Below are 19,753 nucleotides of genomic sequence, written 5' to 3'. Positions count from 1 at the left end.
AGAGGTTATAGAGATGTATTTAACAAAAATTCTTTTCAAATGAAGTTAACTTGACAAATAAAAAGTTTTTCCATACTAGAGTTATTTATTCGTATTTATTTTTAGTACCACCTTAATGTTAATTCACAATTGTAGTTCTTTGTTGATGACAAAACGTGAACGGATGTTTAAATCGATTTGTACGTTCGGATGTTGGTGAATGCAGGCATTCACATTGGTATGTAGCTTGTCATTTAACCAGCTGTTATTGACGGTTCATGTCATACTTTTCAATACAACACTGAATTGCTCTCTCCCGTAGTGATTCTCTCATATAATTTCAATGAGATGTGTGTATGATTACCCTATGTTATACTACAAAAATTTTCACCATTTATTAGCCACGACAAAATAATTCTCATTTCTTAGCAGACGTATATGAAAGGCAGGTGTAACTAGAGTGTAACACGTAGTGAAAAATCGAATTCAATTTATTCTTCTTTAGTTGGATAAAATTGTGGAAAATATTTGAAAATACTGTTATCTTTCATGTTGTGTTTCGTATTAAATATAAGAAAATATATATTAAGTGATGAAAGCTACTAAAGTCGATAGATGTGTGTATATGTGTTCAAAGAAAATTTATTCAAAGTGTGAGTGTGCACAACTAAGCTAATGTAGATACATATATAGGCAACGAAATAACAACGCCTACCTTTTAAAAGTAAAATTTGACAAAATATATTAAATAGTAAGGAAAATCTATGAAAATAGCTATCCAAAAAATGGTTTTACAACGATAAAAATGAAGAGGAATCATATATAAGTAATATACGTATGTACATACGAATTATATATGTATAATGTATAAACGGAATATACACATTTGTACAAGAAATACGCGAAACCAGTAAAGTCTACCTATAAGAATCGGAACACAAAGTGTATCGTATTAGTGCTGACTACTTCAACGCATGTGCGGATGTGTTCGTATTCAAATACATATTTACATAAATATACATACATACAACTAATCTATAGTAAATATGAAGGTACCCAGTTCTAAACAGAAGTTTTTGGTATTACACTTCATAAATATTTCGATAATAAATTAATTAAATAGTATACATTCAAACATTTCTATGTATAGTAACTATACACTTACGCGTCTATGCTTTGTAAATTTAATATTTTTTTTTTATTTTTATTTGTGTGAGAGAGGTTTAGTAAAAAGCGAAATTTTACTTGTCATTTCGTAACTCTTGGGTACTCATTTTTCTCTCACATAAAAATTGTTTATTGTTGATTCACTACCACATAGCTAAATTGACATATGTACATGTCTACATTTTTCACTCACTTTTCCTTTCTTCTCCCGCGAGCTAATTAAATATGGTGCTCTTAAGATTCCGTATTGGTGATACTGAAGCAAATTTACTCGTGACCGAATCCACCATCAAAGCAACAATAAAATAAAAATTAAATGTCGTGAAAAATAAGCAAAAGAAATGTTAATTTTCTAATTGAAAATTATTAAAACATCTAAACGTGACCGTTATTTTTACACTTACGTTCTGAGTCTACATATCCCATACTCGTAAATAAAAAGGAAAACTTAGCAGCCCTGCAATTCACAATAGACAACATTCCGTCACAATGATAATTGCTTTGCTTCGAAACACTGTAATTTTGTCAATCGTTGTGAGTAGACGTTTGCTATTGCCCTCGTTGTGGTCTGGTTGCTCAGTTATTTTGTGAAAAAGTAAAACAAATAGATTAATATAAAATTTATAATACAGCAATCACATTTGTATGTGATATAAAATTTACATTAGAGCAGTCGCATTTATATGTGATGATTTCACATGCTTGGTTTTGAAATCGTGGTGAATGTGAGAGTCGTTAATGGCGTATGTGTATAAAGATTAAACAAAATAAAAAAGAAATAGTTGTATGTGATTTTGTAATGAATATGCTTGATGAAACATAAAAAGAAAAGGCTTGCACGAGAAAGCATAAAGAAGAAATATTGTTTGAAAATCAGCTTGAATGTCGAACTGAGAGAAAGCCTGTGTAAAAAAAAAAACAAATAAACCGGAAGCGGATGCTTGATTTCAACACTCAATATTTGTACATACTATATAATGGGAAAATAACATGTTGTAATTTACAAATATGGCGCAGAATCGAATATAAAGTAATTTTGTTTTTAATTTTTATTTCATAACAGAGAATTTAAAACATCATAAACTTATTGACTATTAAAGAGATGATCTAGTACACATCATAACTTAATGTTAAAAGAGTAAAGTTTCCTATCGGGAAGAAGTTTTGAGAGTTTGTTGTACACGAAAACACCAAAGCTTTCAAGATAACAACATGATCTTCTCCTTGTAAAACCAAAAGGTATGTAAGTGTAATTATTTTACAGAATATAAACTTATATGAAGTATATTAAGATTAAGAATGATATTGAATGACTATAGAGTTGATTAATAGTTATATTCAGTGACTCTGAACGATGCCACGATATTATAAATATTTCGTGTTACTTTTAAATTGATATTCGAACTATCGTTTGCACAAATTTGGGCTGAAGTGTGATAGACTAGGTTATATAAAAACCATGTGTATGTGTATATGTATATAAGCTTAAGTCATCATTTAATTGCCAAAGTCACAGTTGTGTACAATCGGTAGTTGTGAGCAACAAGTTGCATCCGTGTTTTAAACGTTTCCTGTTGCGTATGCATCAACCGTGTAAAATTCAAACCTAACAATAAATAAATTAATTAATAATAAAGCCAAGGAAAAACGTTAACTTCGGCTGCACCAAAGCTATAATACCCTTCACAAATAAAAAAGTTTTCCATATCAGACATGACTTTGATCATTCAGTTTGTATGGTAGTAATATGCTATAGTGATCCGGTCTAAAAAAAAATTAATAGGAGATTGTAGCCCATAAGGGAAAAATGACAAATGAGCAGCTTCTTGCAGTGAAAATGACGTGATCAAAATTTTAGCTCGATATCTCAAAAACTGTGACTAGTTCGCTTATATACAGACGGACCTGGCTGAAACGACTAGGCGCGTCATGTTGCTAATTTATACACATATGTATAGTACATATACAAATATTTTAAAGAGTCTCCGACGTTTTCTTCTGTGTGTTATAAACTGTATGGCATAAAACCTGTTCGGGGTATAAAAAATTTCAACTAAACGTTGTTATTGACATTGTATGAGAGGGAAGACACACTAAGGACTGACACTATCGCTACAGTTAAACAGCTGTGCAATTAGTTGAGAGTGGAACAAGCGAGAACGTACAATAGCCTTAAAATAATACCGCAAAATTATCGAGTTAGTAGAGTTCGTACATATGTATGTATATATACACATACATACGTCCGATACCAATGAAAGGTATAATTTTCCCTTTGTTTCCACACCGTCCTCTTTTCTGACATCAAAAATTATCGAGTTAGTAGAGTTCGTACATACATATGTATACATATACATACGTCCGATACCAATGAAAGATATAATTTTCCCTTTGTTTCCACACCGTCCTCTTTTCTGACATCACCATCACCTCGCTCATATGGAATCAATTGTCCACTCCGCCCGTTTTAACTGCTGCGCTATATGTAGATATAATATGGAATATGTATGTATGTATATACAAAACCACATACGCATCAGTAAGCTCTCTCAAACGGCAATCGCAGTGATCGTTGACATTTTGGTTATTTTCAACTTAAACCAGTTATCGTACACCATTTTTTTATGGGTTGATGTATATAACACTCAGCTTTATCAGCTTGATATCATTTGCTTTATTGAAAAATTATTTAGATATACATACATATATATTGTATATACCTACATATATACAAGTGCTAATCTTTATTAAATTTATATTATTTGTTTATGCTATGCAAATATGACAATAATTTCACACTTTTCATGTATTTATGTATATGTATACCTACGTATGTAAATACATCTACGAGTATATACATATATGTATGGATGTATCTAGATATCTACCTCCTATTAGCTTGATTTCTGTTAGACTCGACTTGTTGACTTAGTATGCTATCGCCTAAGCAAATAAATGCTTATGATTGTAAATATATATGTATATGTATGTATATGGTATATATGTGTAAATATATACATACATATGTATATGCAATGTGGGATAACAATAAGTTGGTTCACTGCTGCATGAAAATGGAACATTTTATATACATACATACACCCCGGCTTGATACAAATTGACCACATGATTCCATAAGTTCTTTTTTTTTGGAGTTTTCATCATGTGTATGCTCGTAGGTAACACTTATGACACCACAATGGTTTTAAGAAATCACCTCTACGTTAGTAGGATTTTTCGGTTTTTATTCCAAAATGAGATCCAATAATATGAGTGTGTAAATACATACATATGCACATATACATATAGCGCTCAAACCTTTATATTTACATATCGCACTTGTTAAGTTAAAGTGTAACAACTCAAAATTTCCAAATTTTAGTTTTTTGCAAGAAAATAATGTGCAGTGGTCATCTCTACCCACTGTAAAAATCGTACAGTGATTTGTCTAGTCTTTCGTTAAAAAAACCGTTATGACTCTTTCTTTGTTTTCAGAATGACTTCTTTCAACTCAACTAAAGAGTTACATTTTTAGTTGTCTCCAAGTGTTTTATTAAATTGGTTCGTTAGTGTATCACATAAAGTGTAACATTTTGAATTGTGCCACTTGTACACTTGTACATTGTACCACTATGTATATAAAAAAATTTCAGGAAAAGAGTAATAACTCAAAAATTCGTTATTTTCGTGCAAATACTAAACAAATAAAAATGAAACAACATTTATATTATTTTTAATGTTATTTTCGTGCAATTACATTGTTTTTTCTTTGTAATATATTATTAATATTTACGGAAACAGTTTTTCGTCTCTACTGAAAATGTTCAAATTTTGAGTTGTTACACTTTAACTTAACAAGTGCGATATGTACATACATACTCTCACTTATTTACATTTTATTTAACAACTGTGTATTGACAACACCCATACAATTTTTATATGTTAGCAAAGCTAAATTAACACCCTACTTTACTGCTATTTATCGCTCTTGTTATGCACTTAAATACTTGCAGTCGTATACATAAGTCATAATCGAGTCGATATACGCGTTTTATGAAGGTAAACTATTTACATACATACATATGTATATTAATAATCGGCGTTCTTGAACGAGATAAAATATTTAGTTACTGTATTTGTTTTTTTTTTTTATTTTTTGTAATGAAACGAGAAAAACGTTATAATAAGTGTAAAAAAACAGGATTTTGAATGCTCAGTTTATATGATATGGATATATAGTTATATGCTATAGTGATCCGATCTGAGCAATTTGTTGCGACAATAATCTATATTATAACTTCTTTAATATCTTGTCAAATAAGATAGTTTTCCATGGAAAGCTTTAATTTTTATTCTTCAATTAAAAAAATAATGTAGTTTATTATATTTCCTATAATCAAGGTATTATTGTAATTTTATATAATTATATATATACATACATACATACATACATACATATGTATATGTAAGTAAGTGACGAAACCTAGTTGAAATATTGAATTATACACCCAACAGATCCACAATCAACGCCGTCCCATATTGTAAAAGAGATAATAAATACTCTTTTCATGGATGAATGCATTATTATACATATACTTACATACATATGTATATCATCTTTGTGTTTCTTTGTTACGCAGTAAATAGAGCAGGCATTTTAGTGTGCTGCAAGTGATAAGACAGGCCTACAGCCATGCAGACCAGGCAGAAATATCTCATACATAAGCTGAGTATTCCATGAATACCATGCATGTTGATTGAAGCAAAGTATAGATGGATGGATGTACATATGTACATATATATTATATTCATGTTTATACATACAATTTTCTTTTGTTATTTGCTTTTGCTGTGTGTGTCGCCGGTAGAGCGATTCGGACTTTATTCTCATAATGTTGCAAGCAAATCTGCGTTATAGTGAGACATTAAACTATACTTACATATACATTGTGACAAAAAAGCACCCGGAAATTGTAATTAAATTGCCCGAGTAACTGATATTGGCAGGACTGTCCTTAATTACTATGCCGAATATGGGCGCGATCTGTCAACCAGTTTGTTTACAGCAGCTGCTTAAGTCGGTACACCTCTGTAGTGTGTTGCGATTTTTACAAAGGATAAAAATATCGAACAAAGAATCTTGAATTTTGTATTTCTAATCAAATTTCCTGGAAAAAGGCTAACGGTGATTCAGTTTTATCAAAAACACAAACCTACGAGTGGTACAAAGCCTTCGAATATGGTCGGCAGATCGTTGAAGACATGCCTGTATTAAAAAAGTAAAGAATATGGTTCTAAAAATTAGGCAAGGGTTAGAGAGATGGCAAGAAAGCTCGACATCTGTCGTTCGTTTTTGGTGGATATTTTGAGTATGAAACCCGTTCTTTCACGACTCGTCCCGATAAAGCTTAATTTTTTTCAAAAAGAGTACCGTGAACAGGTATTTTTGGACATGCTCATCAAGGTGATGTTCATTGTTTTTTGTCAATATTCGTGGTTTGGTGCATCAGAAATTTTTTCCGGAGGGACGGACGATCAATAAAGTGTTCTATTTGGCCACATTGAGGCATTTGGGTGAGAACAGCTATCGTATACGCCCGAATTGTGGAAGAACAAATCATGGATTTTGCGCGATGATAACGCACCATCGCATTGAGCCACGATTATAACCGTATTTAAAGCCAAAAATACAATGAATACCATCGATCAACCGCTGTATTCACCAGATTTAGCACCGTGTGATTTTTTCTTGTTCCTCCAACTGGAATTGCCGATCCATGGAATGGAGCCAGTAAGATCTCTGACTATTAATCGTCGATTCCCAAGCATCAATTCCTTTATTCTATTGACGTGCTGATCATCAGTTGATGTTGATGACCGCCGAATGCATTTTGTTTACGTATGCTAAAGACTAACGGTCGTTTTGATATGACATTTGGCACAGTTCCGGGTTTCTACCAGCCCAGAAAAATATTTCGAATATTTGCGTAAAATTTAAATAAAAAAGTCTTACTATTTTTTGCCCACAAAATCGAAATATTCTTACGAAGAAAAGGGTGTGTATACAAAGGAATTTTACAAATTTTTTTTCGCAGGTGATTTTTTTGAGGTTAGGATTTTCATGCATTAGTATTTGACAGATCACGTGGGATTTCAGACATGGTGTCAAAAAGAAAGATGCTCAGTATGCTTTGACATTTCATCATGAATAGACTTACTAACGAGCAACGCTTGCAAATCATTGAATTTTATTACCAAAATCAGTGTTCGGTTCGAAATGTGTTTTATCGACAAATTTTGTTCAGCGATGAGGCTCATTTCTGGTTGAATGGCTACGTAAATAAGCAAAATTGCCGCATTTGGGGTGAAGAGCAACCAGAAGCCGTTCAAGAACTGCCCATGCATCCCGAAAAATGCACTGTTTGGTGTGGTTTGTACGCTGGTGGAATCATTGGACCGTATTTTTTCAAAGATGCTGTTGGACGCAACGTTACGGTGAATGGCGATCGCTATCGTTCGATGCTAACAAACTTTTTGTTGCCAAAAATGGAAGAACTGAACTTGGTTGACATGTGGTTTCAACAAGATGGCGCTACATGCCACACAGCTCGCGATTCTATGGCCATTTTGAGGGAAAACTTCGGACAACAATTCATCTCAAGAAATGGACCCGTAAGTTGGCCACCAAGATCATGCGATTTAACGCCTTTAGACTATTTTTTGTGGGGCTACGTCAAGTCTAAAGTCTACAGAAATAAGCCAGCAACTATTCCAGCCTTGGAAGACAACATTTCCGAAGAAATTCGGGCTATTCCGGCCGAAATGCTCGAAAAAGTTGCCCAAAATTGGACTTTCCGAATGGACCACCTAAGACGCAGCCGCGGTCCACATTTAAATGAAATTATCTTCAAAAAGTAAATGTCATGAACCAATCTAACGTTTCAAATAAAGAACCGATGAGATTTTGCAAATTTTATGCGTTTTTTTTTAAAAAAAAGTTATCAAGCTCTTAAAAAATCACCCTTTATTAGGATAGGTATACTTTATGGTGTAAACTTGATTTGTTTCCGTATTTTATAAATACGTTCGTATTATATTAACTACTATATGTATTTCCAGCACGTACTTGTACTTATATACATATATAAACCACTTCCACGTGGTTGTTGAGTTGTCATAGCGATTCTTTATAATTTAATTTACTCAGAAAATTTCTATGTAATAATAACTGTGCTTCTTCAATAGCGACTGACCGTTAATTTATTTCAGGTAAAAGCAGCGTAAATTATGCCACGTGAGAGGAGCTGAAATCGATTTATTCTTGGAACGGAGTACCGGTATGTACACGAGTGGAGGTCGTTTAATATGATAGTTTAGCTTTATTTAATTTATGAATTACATTTTTTTGCGAATTGTATGATTGCTTACTTTATTTGGTTTCTGCTATTAACTTCACAAAAGTATTATACATTCAAATTATGATTAACGTACTATATACCACATACGTATGTATATTTATTAGCATGCCTACATAGTAGAAGAGAATCTTAAATATCATTGGTTATGCAGATTTGCTCTGACGAACCACCTCCGATTTCTAGGACAGTTTTCAAATCGCTTAGTCATGTGTTCGATGATGCGACCATTGACTTATCGAGATCATGGCTTTGATCAAGCTGTGATAATAGTTTTCTGATCATCACTGCATCCATTAATTTAAAAAATATCTGTCGATTCTTACTAAAGCAGCTCCCATATTATCCATATTTTTTTTTAAATTTTTTTTTAGTTTTTTTAGTTTTTTTTTAGTTTTTTTTTATTATTCAAGCCTTATGTATTATGTATGTAAGTTTAGGAAAATGTTTACAAAGCATCATTGTATGTATATAGCGAGGTGATGGTAGCAGCATAAAAACTAAATCTACAGGAACGATGAATTCATAAAATGTCAGAAATAAAACCAAAAATTCATAACTAATGAAAGCAGTTAGCATTTGAACTACATAAAAAAACGAAATATAGAAAGTTGTGCTTTTTAAATTCATGATTCATTCAAAATAGGCTCTGGCTCTTCCGTCTATCACAACATGATCGATCTGGTAGGTGGTTTTTCGATCCGGAGACAGCCAGGTAGCTCGATGAATTTTCCTATGGTGGAATCTAGTACTACAGATAACCATATTTCGGCCCCCCGGGAAGTCGGTAAGCCTCAACCCATTTGGGGATGTTTTCTCATGGAGGATAAATTTGCCGACCGTTTTGCTAAAGATACCATCTTTGCCCACCCTGGCGTTAAAGTCGCCAAGCACGATTTTGACATTATAACGGGTAGCTCCCATAGTCCTTATTACGTTTGCTGTGGTAGCCATCAAAAGGGGGGTTTCTCTTCCAAAGCTGTTATTTATTTTTCATTGGGGACTTTTTTTACGTGGCGAGTCCCAAACCTAGCGCACAACCCTGAGGAAGGATGGTTCTCACCTTAGCTCACCTTCAAACGGATATTCTTTGGCTACCCAGAGGATAGTTGGTCTAAGACCGGAAGCCGTGAGCTGCTTGAGTCATATGTAAAATAATCGTTTCTGGCCACTCCCAAGTGAATGGCAATCACTGGCGTGAACTTCTACACATTACTCCATCATCCTGACAAACCCCTAGGAACTGAATATGTGGGCTAATGATTATAGTTGACTTTTTAAAGAAAATATCAGTCAATGTGTGAGATATATAATTGAAATTCAGAGATAATTCTTTTCCAATAATAGTATGTCTTTGTGTCAAAAATTGATTGAATGGGGTGAATACTTACTTTATCCCCCATATACCTAACATAAAGATTTTCGATCTTCCCGGTGACTTTATAATATAAAATTTGAGAGTTCTTGTTTTTTCTTATAACGGTGCATTATTCAGCTCAGAATGCATGAAATCCGGTGAAAACTTGGCCTTGACCCCATATAACTTATGTACCTGGAAGTGCTTCCTTGGCTTTAATCCTTACAAGTTGCGTTCGGATATACCCGAACTTAACACTTCCTTACTTGTTTATTTAGTCTCTTTAAGAATTTTCATATTTTCCAACATAAGTAAAAAGAACCTTTCTAAGTTTTTTTAAGGAGTTTTATCCAGCAATCTCGAATAATTTCAAATCCTTTTGGACCAGTTTATTTGACATTTTTTGAGTCAAAAAATACATTTATGCCTACACTTATATGCGTACATATTTACAAATTTCGTTAGATAAAGTAGGAAACTGGTTAAGCAGCTATGAATAACAGCGGTACCGTTAAAGCAACATTGAAAATAATTTCAATGCAAACCAGATGATTAATACGATTGAACAATGACATTTGCTTAAGTAAAAAGTATAAAGGAAATAAATTATATATTTATCAAGCAGGAAAAAATTTAATGTCAGCATTAAAAAGCTGACATTATACACATATTCACACACACATAAGATCAAAATAATATACATATATACAAGGACAAGAAAACCTCACGACTGCAGCCATATACTAAAAACAAAAAAGTCTGTTACATTCCACCAAATCATAAAAGCATTCTGATGAAAACATTTTCAAATCTCAGAGCAATAATGAACATAAAATTGCAAATGCACATACATACATACATATGTACGTGGTTAACTGCCACAATACTAAAAATGTTCGAATCGCCTCACACAAATACAAATGTATGTGCGTAAGCAATAAAAATAACACAAACCAGAAACTAATGGGAAAAAACACAATGCAAATAAACACCAAAGCACATGGAAATGAAAAAATGTTGAAGATTAAGCTGAGTTTCGGCCGGTCGCAAGTCGGTATAGTCAGTCTCTTTGCTTTAATTTTACATTTTGTATATGTATGTATGTATATCTCTTTATCGTTTTCTTTGAAACTGAAATAAAATGTAGTAAAATAAGTGTCTGCATTCATGGCTGTTCAAAAGCTAACCAAGAGTAGACAAATAAGTGGTCTTCAAGCTATGAAAAAGATTCGCTTCCTAACTTTTGCTGCTGCGGTAGAACATGAAATGAATAATAATGCAAATTTCACTTTTTTACGAATAAATATTCACTTTCCGTTTAACTCTAACTTTTTTCGCGCTTTCGTCATCTGTGCACCCAACCTTCCAATGTAGGTATCCATATGAATTTATGTATACTTTGATGAGCATGTGATTTTCACTCTTTTTTAGTATCGCAACACGTTAAGAAAATAATAAAATTATGTTAACTTAAGGTGCCACCATGATTTTAAATATATTGTGATAAAAAAGTACCCGGAAATTGTACGCGTTTAAAGTTTGAGGTGTGCACTCCGAGAGCTCCGAACATCGAGCGGTATTATTATTTTTGGACCTTTTTTTAAACTTTCCAATGGTAAAGTGGGTTTCTACATTAATTCTAAGGATATCAGAGAACAGAAAATGCAAAAAAAAAACAAAAAAACATTTGAAAAAAGATTACCCTACTAACTCCATAAATTCGGTCACAATCGTAGCTCGATGCGATGGTGCTTTATCATCGTGTAAAATCTATGATTTGTTCTTCCACAATTCCGGTCGTTTTCGACGGACGCTCTTACCCAAACGCCTCAATATGGCCAAATATAACTCCTTATTGACGGTCTGCCCCTCCGAAACAAATTCATGATGCGCCAAACCACGAATATCGAAAAAACAATGAGCAGAACCTTGATATTTGAGCGGCTTTGACGTGTTTTATTCGTTTTCTGTTTTTTCCCCTTCCATTCCGTTGATTTCAACTTGTTTGCATGCCAAATTCATAAAACTTTGTCTTACCGGCTGTTATAATGCCCTCTATGAATGTGGAAAGGGACGAATCGAGCAAGAACGTATTTCATATCCAAAATATCCACCAAAATCATTCGAAGGGACTCGGGAGAGCTCTCTTTCCATCTCTCTAATACTTCTCTAATGATTTTCTAGCACCACAGCTTTCACTTTTCTATGAATTGATTTTGAGTTTTCGGTTTTATAACTTTTAATTTTGTTTTCATTTGTCTTTTGAACAATAGTAAAACTGTTTTAAAATATGCAACACAAAGGTTGTTGGCATTGAAGATACCACTTTTACCACTCGATAGCCTTGTTATTGCTTTTACATGTAATATTTTTTTTTTTGACAAGCGAGCAGAAGCGAGTAGAGAAATGACGAATCGAAGACAACTAATATAACTGTTTTCATTCGAGTTTTATTTTCTCAGGGCACATATCTAGCTGGTTTTAAGTTATCTACAGGCATTTTTTCTGTAACTGGACAGATATTTCATGGTTAATTGACAGACAATCACTCTAATGTATTTTCTTGCCAGTTGTATTCGCTTCGGCATAAATAAATGAAAACTTCGTGTGAAATTTGTGCTTGAAAACAACTTATTTCAGTTAATAGCTCCTCTCTTAATCTGACAAACGAGCTTACTACATTTTTTTGTGGTTTTACGATAGCATCATATCGTTCTTCGCAGCATGCTTCGTAATTAAAATATCTTTTAACTAATTATCTTCACCTACTCTGCAGTTAAACCAACGAGTTATACACTACTACCAGTATAAACCCCAGCAGAACTAGTTGGTAGTAGATTTTATAAAAAGCAAGCAAGCAACAGGTATTTTTCACGCTTTTTCGTTAGAATTGTAATTAGTTCATGATAGAGAAAAGAGTTATATTTATATTTTGATACGAATACAACTACTCATTATAAAGTCGTTACTTGGTAATTCGTTTGATGTGTTTATGCTATACGGATTTAAGGCAGTAATATCTAATTGCAAACTGGTATATCTCTTGACTAGTTTGGTGTGTCATGCAGACTAGCTATTTGGCGCTATGTACTTCCAAAACAAATATGCTTAATTGGAATGAGTAAACGTTCATAATTCTTAAACACAATCACTTCACTGTGTCCATGAACTTGCTTTGTTTGCCATTGGACTGACTATTAGAAAAAAATTGGAAATGACGTAGTGAAAAAAAAAATTACATATGATTAGATATAAAGGGTTTTCAAATAAGAGTGATATTATTTCTTTACAAAAAACAAAAAAAAACACTAATTGTTAAGGAAATTTAAAATCCATATTGGAAAACCCAGTATGTATATACAATATTTATACATTATGTACCTAGATGCATATGTATGCGGTGTATAATCGCTAAACATTGCGCTTTGATTTCCTGGCTAGTTATTGAAGGCAACGGGCTTAAAGTAGCCATTGTTAGCGGCGAGTAATAGGCCAGTGGCGACCTGTAACTGGGTTTTAACTTTTTAGTGTTACAGTGGACAAAATCAACAATTAGAAATTTGAGCAATAAAAATTGGTACAGGAAACAGAATCAATAGCTACTCATTATAATTTCATTGAACCATGCTTCCGGTTCCCAGGTATATGCATAAATATATTGTTCTCGAAATGCTTTGTTATTGTACATAATTACTATATACATAGTACGTTAACTGGTTTATGTATTGTGTGAAGACGCAACGCACTGTTGTCTGTAACTAGCAACTTTTGCTCGTACTGGACATAGACCCAATGGCACCTCTGCTTTTTCGCTACTCGTTTTTATTTTATTCCAACTCTCAATTAGTCTAGCTATTTGTTGTGTGTGGGTTGCATTGGTCAGCCTAATATTTTTGTTTTCACCTAAATGTGTCTTCTTGCTGCTGCTTTTAGATCAGCTGTTTTTTAATAATCACTTTTTATGTTTGTAACCAGTGGAAACAATTTACTTTAACATGCCAATAAGTAGTTATGTCATGTGAACCTACCTACCTACCTACATATATATATACATATGTACATACATATGTATTTAGAAGAGCAACAAGTGTATATAACAAAGCATAACGATAGTTTCCCTAGAAGATACGAGTATTGTCTGAACAATGACCTGGAAAAAATCAAAAATTGACAAAGTGTTTTGCGATTTATAAAAACTAGGTAAATTTCACCCAAAATTTTGGTCATTTGGTAACATAAAATGTTTAATGGGATATATATAGTATATTCTAGTGACGTTATAGAATTAAATAAGACTATAAATTTTTTTGATACCGTGAAACCCCGTAAGTCCTTTAAGTATATGTAATATATGAATGTTGTATACAATTGATATGAAAAAATATTTTTAAAAATTTACAGCATTGACTCATGATTTGTTGCTTCATTCGTATGAAAACTAAAAAATAAATTTCATTGTTTAGACAATAGTTTCTTCCAGGTATTGCTGAGAGGGTATTTCGAAATTCCTATTTTTATTTTTTAAAATTATTTAAAGAATTTATATCTTTTGAAATTATTTTTTTTTTATTTTTTAGTACACTTTCAAAGAGAAAATTAAATTTTTTTTGATTTCGAAATTCCAATTTTTAATTTTTTAAGAAAATTTTGAAGGAAAATACTATATTTTTATTTCGAAAGTCCAAGTTTTAATTTTTTATGAAACTTTTGAAGGAGAAAACTCGAATTTTTTTCGATTTCGAAATTCTAATTTTTAATTTTTTAAGAAACTTTTGAAGGAAAATACTATATTTTTATTTCGAGAATTCAAAATTTAATTTTTTAAGAAACTTTTGAAGAAAAAAAATCTATTTTCATTTCGAAATTCCAATTTTTGTTTAAACTGTTTTAAGGAAAAATTAGATTTTTATTTCGAAATTCTACTTTCAATTTTTTTTAAGAAACTTTTGAAGGAAAACACTGTATTTTTATTACGCAAGTCCAAGTTTTAATTTTTTAAAAAACTTTTGAAGGAAAAAACTCGAACTTTTTTCGATTTCGAAGTTTCAATTTTTACTTTGTTAGAACTAGAAGTAAAAAAAAACAGATTTTTATATTAAAATTCAGATTTTTGATTTTTTAGAACACTTTCAAAAAAAAAACTCAATTTATTATTATTTTTTAAGAAACCTTTGAAGGATAAAATTCAAAATTTTAAAAAAATTTTTAATTTTTTAAAGCACTTGAAGGAAACCTTTGAAAAAAAAGTCGAAATCTATTTGGAAATTTCAATTTTTGATTTTTTTGGAACTATTTGAATTCAAATTTTTGATTTTTAGAACACTTTCAAAGAGAAAACTCGATTTTTTTTCGATTCCGAAATTCTAATTTTTAATTTTTTAAGAAACTTTTGAAGGAAAATATTATATTTTTATTTCGAAAATTCAAAATTTAATTTTTTAAGAAACTTTTGACGAAAAAAAATCGATTTTTATTTCGAAATTTCATTTTTTGTTTAAATTGTTTTAAGGAAAAATTGGATTTTTATTTCGAAATTCTACTTTCAATTTTTTTAAGAAATCTTTAAAGAAAAAATTTTGATTTTTTTTTTTGAAATTTCAATTTTTGATTTTTTAGTACATTTGAAGGAAATTACTTGATTTATTCGATTTCGAAATTCCAATTTTTTTTTCGAAATTGAAATTTTTAATTTTTGTTTAAGCTGTTTTTCCAATTCCAATTTTTATTTTTTTAAGAAACATTTGAAGGAAAAAACTAGATTTACTCTTGTAAATTATATACAGAAATAATGTTAAAAATTTCAAAAGGATCAGTGCAGAGGTTTTGAAAGCCGCCAACGTGAGTTTTGGGGAAACGCTTTAAGTTTTAAATACTGACGTTAAACATGCATAAGATAGGAATAAAAATACTCGCAACTAAGTATGATCACTTGAAATTTTGACACAGTATGCTTCAAACATAATGTATTCAACTAAAAAAATAAAAAGTACAAAATATAAATAAAAAAAATTCTTATGCTGATCACCACGCGATGGGCGAACTTACCATGAGGCATATACATATACATATATATTATGTGGATCTGTACATACATATGAATGCACCCAACCATCCATCTTTATACATGTGTACGTTTACGCACATCCATGCTAATATTTATAATGTAATGTCTTGTAATGAATGTGTAGTCAAATGAGTAGTCCAAGAATTATGTGTTTAAAAAGTACTTTAATCTATTAACTATTATTAATATTATTTATATATATAGAGAGTATAGATATATATAGTATAGTATGCCACATTTGTTCCTCTTCTCTTTCTTAATACTTTTATACTTCTTTTGTTTTTTTTCTCTTTCTAATTTTAGATTGTTTTATTGCATATTTTGGTTGGTTGGTGGTTTGTTTTTGGTTGATAAAACATTTGTTACAAGAATAACGCCAATGCAAGAATATAATCTGTAACTAGTTCATGTCTACAACCTTTTTGTTTGGGAATTTACACAGAGTTGCAACAACAATACTACTAAACCCACAGGCTCATGTGAGTGAGTGCTGTTTGCTATGCATTTTTGGCGCTGGGAATCATGCGAGCGAACGCAAATCAGTTGGCGTAACAAAATTTTTTTACCAAAATATCTAATAATATTTACATAATACGTTAGAAAATAAAAATTAAAATTAAATAACTATTCACTACTACCATTTACTTAATACAACAATATACATAAATTATCTTTACTTGGTATCGAATATTACCACATAAAAACACAATTATTCGCCACACCTATACATATTTGCATTCTTACTATTAACTACCACAATTGTGTATCGTTTTATATGCTATTAATACTTGTATTTTGTACATTCATAACAATTAATTAGTAACTCATTTGTACAACAACAATTGCAATATTGTCTTTTCTCTCGGTAGTCAATTCGTTCAACAAATTTTAGATATTACAATAGTATGACATGTCTTTATGTGTATGTATGTATATGTATTTCGAAATGAGTATTCACGCGTTAAATTGACTTTTGAATAAATGGCTTTATGCACATAATTATATATGTACATATGTATGTACATTAGGATGCCCGTTATTATCCAAGTCGATTTTTTTGCAGATGCCGCCTAAAGTTTCAGTTTTTATATTAAAAAATTAAGCCAACTTAAACAAGCTTTTTATATTCAATATTTGCCGTGCCTAAATTATTTTACTTTTGACTAAAAGACGATATACAGATTCTAAATATTTTGAAATTTGTAACGTGGCTTTCACCACCTTACAATGATTTACTTCAACACCCTCACCAGACCTCACCAGACCTCAACGCAGAGCTTTCCACCATGCCAGAATTATCCTGCACGTATTAAACTTCACCTCACCGCACTGACCAAAGCTACGCACATAACTCACCCCATTACACTGACGAAAGCTGCGCTATGCTGCTATATAAGCAAGCACTTCACGCCGAATGCGATCATTTCATCCAGCTCTCCAGCGAGGACGGTCGCAACTAGCAGCAACAGGCAGGGGGGAGCTACCGTACAAATCGCCGTTGTACAAATCACCGTTGTGCAACTTACCGTCATACAATTCGCCGTTGTACAGATCGCTGTTGTACAAATCACCGTTGTACAACTCACCGTTCGTTTTTATCACCGTGCCAGCCTCAACAAGCGTCAACGCCTGGCTCGCCAATCTCGTTCGTTTTCATCACCACTGTATACATCACGCTGGTCTGGCTGTCCGCATAAGGGGTGGGGTGTGGATACAACTTTACGAGGATAAAACTCGTCTCTTTTTTGCTAAGGGTTCGTGGGTCCCAAGGCTGACCCTGGAGCGGCTGAGCATACCTCAGCTATGGAAGAAACCCCATTACAAATTTACAAAACAAAAAAACAAAAAAACTTTTGACCATGAGAAAAAGATAATCTAATACAATCTACAAAAAATATCGGATAAGTATTTTCTAGCATTCGCTTAAAGTTATGCGCAAACTCAATTTACTGCGAATTCATACTTGAACTTTAGTGCGTTATAAATTCTGTGTTGCTCATACGCCATGGTGTACTGTATGAATACACCAGAATTGATGCATAACTTTAACTACGTACATATAACTTTTAAAGACAAGTTTTTGTGGAAAAAAATTAATGACACCTTCTTAGAACGAAAACATAAAAATAAGGTTCATTCGTTGGACAATAGTGCTTCTAGGTATTGCTGAGAGGTTATTTCTAAATTCCAATTTATATTTTTTTTAGAACTATTTGAAGGAAAAACTGGTTTTTATATCGAAATTTAAATTTAAATTTTTTTTTGGAACACTTTCAAAGAGAAAACTCGATTTTTTTGCGATTTCGAAATTCGCATTTTTAATTTTTTAAGAACTCCTTCATGTAAAATTTTTAATTTCGAAATTCCAAGTTTTGGTTCTTTTTTTGAGAACACTTTCCAAGAAAAAACTCGATTTGTTTCGTGTTCGAAATTCTAATTTTTATTTTTTAAAGAAATGTTTGAAGAGAAAAAAATTTTTTTCCAAAATTTTAATCTTTATTTTTAAGGATTCTTTGAAGGAAAAACCTCGATATTTATTTCGAAATTGAAATTTTTATTTTTTTAGAATTATTTGAAAGAAAAAACTCGATTTTTATTTCGAAATTCAAATTTTTATTTTTTTTTTGGAACTCTTTGAAGGAAAAGGATTTATGAAAATTCGGTTTTTATGTAAAAAATTAATAACACTTTCTTTGTGGAGCGAAAAAATATTGTATTAGAATATTTAGTTTTCAAAAGTTTATCTCTATTTACTTTGGAGTTAAAAAATATTGTGCAAACGAACAAAAAATCCATGTTAAATACATGGAAAAAGTAAAATGACTTAGGCACGGTTTTAAACGGAAATAAACAGCTTGTTTACTCCATTTTTATAAGAGCATAAACTGAAACTTCAGGAGGCATAGGCTAAAAAATAATTAACTTGGTAAATGTGTAATGTGCTTCCTAATATACATATGTGTGACCGGCAAGGCGTAAAAACTAAGAGATAAGTAAAGTCAAAACATGTCGCTTTGGCTAATTTTTGATGGCAAAACATTGTATGTATGTATGTATATATTTTAATGTAATTTTCCAAAATACACAAATTTGAAAGCTTAAAGAGCGCTTGAAGTATGCTTGAATACTATTTATATTTGGACACACATTTTATATAAATTCTAACTTATTCCCACCATTTAATAATATTAGATTTTTTTTAATAAAATTTATTTTGTACATATGTAAACACTTGTATATATGAATATACGTGCACATAACTATACTGCTTCTTATGTATGTATGTACATTAGAGCGGGTTGATTTAAAGCGAGCCAAAAAAAAAGAAAAACCGCGCATGCGAAAATGTGCTACGGATCATTCTGAATAATTTTGCCTAAGAGACTATGCGACTAAAACCGGTTTCGCACCAGATGTTTTTAATGAGAAGTTTTGGATTGATTTTAAAAATTTGTGCGCTAGTTTTCGCGATATCCTTTTAAAATTCTATTGATCATTTGCCGACATCGGTCAGATCGTACAACTATAACATAACATTTCTCGCATATGTGTGTAATTTTTTAGAAAAAAATCAACCCGCTCTAATATATATGTGGACATATGTATAAGGAAAAATTTTTTCAGTTACCTTTACGTTGACCGCTTAAATTGTGTCTACCATTTAATTTCATTTACTAGCATGCACTGAAAAGAAGAAGTTAAAAATTATCTAACTTCATAAGTCTCATAACACATCGATCACCGCTATATATATGTACATACACATATGTA

At 31.6% G+C, this 19,753-nt stretch overlaps 1 protein-coding gene across 5 annotated transcripts in view; it reads left to right on the top strand.

The window, feature by feature from the left end:
- The first annotated feature begins 320 nt into the window (after positions 1-320).
- LOC105231645 (homeobox protein 2) overlaps positions 321-19,753 on the top strand; it is a 47,063-nt gene continuing 27,630 nt past the window's right edge. Inside the window, exons 1-4 of one of the 5 annotated variants that reach the window (XM_029552592.2) lie at positions 408-632; positions 2,210-2,385; positions 8,416-8,483; positions 16,286-16,461. The gene's annotated coding sequence lies outside the window, so the exon portion shown is untranslated. Of the gene's footprint in view, positions 633-2,209; positions 2,386-8,415; positions 8,484-16,285; positions 16,531-19,753 lie in introns of all 5 variants that reach the window. The other 4 variants (XM_019992209.2, XM_049449534.1, XM_029552595.2 and 1 more) reach the window with 4 other exon arrangements.

Source organism: Bactrocera dorsalis, chromosome 2 (genome assembly GCF_023373825.1).
Source record: "Bactrocera dorsalis isolate Fly_Bdor chromosome 2, ASM2337382v1, whole genome shotgun sequence".
Lineage (NCBI taxonomy): Eukaryota > Metazoa > Arthropoda > Insecta > Diptera > Tephritidae > Bactrocera > Bactrocera dorsalis.
This window is presented reverse-complemented; position numbering and strand designations above follow the sequence as displayed.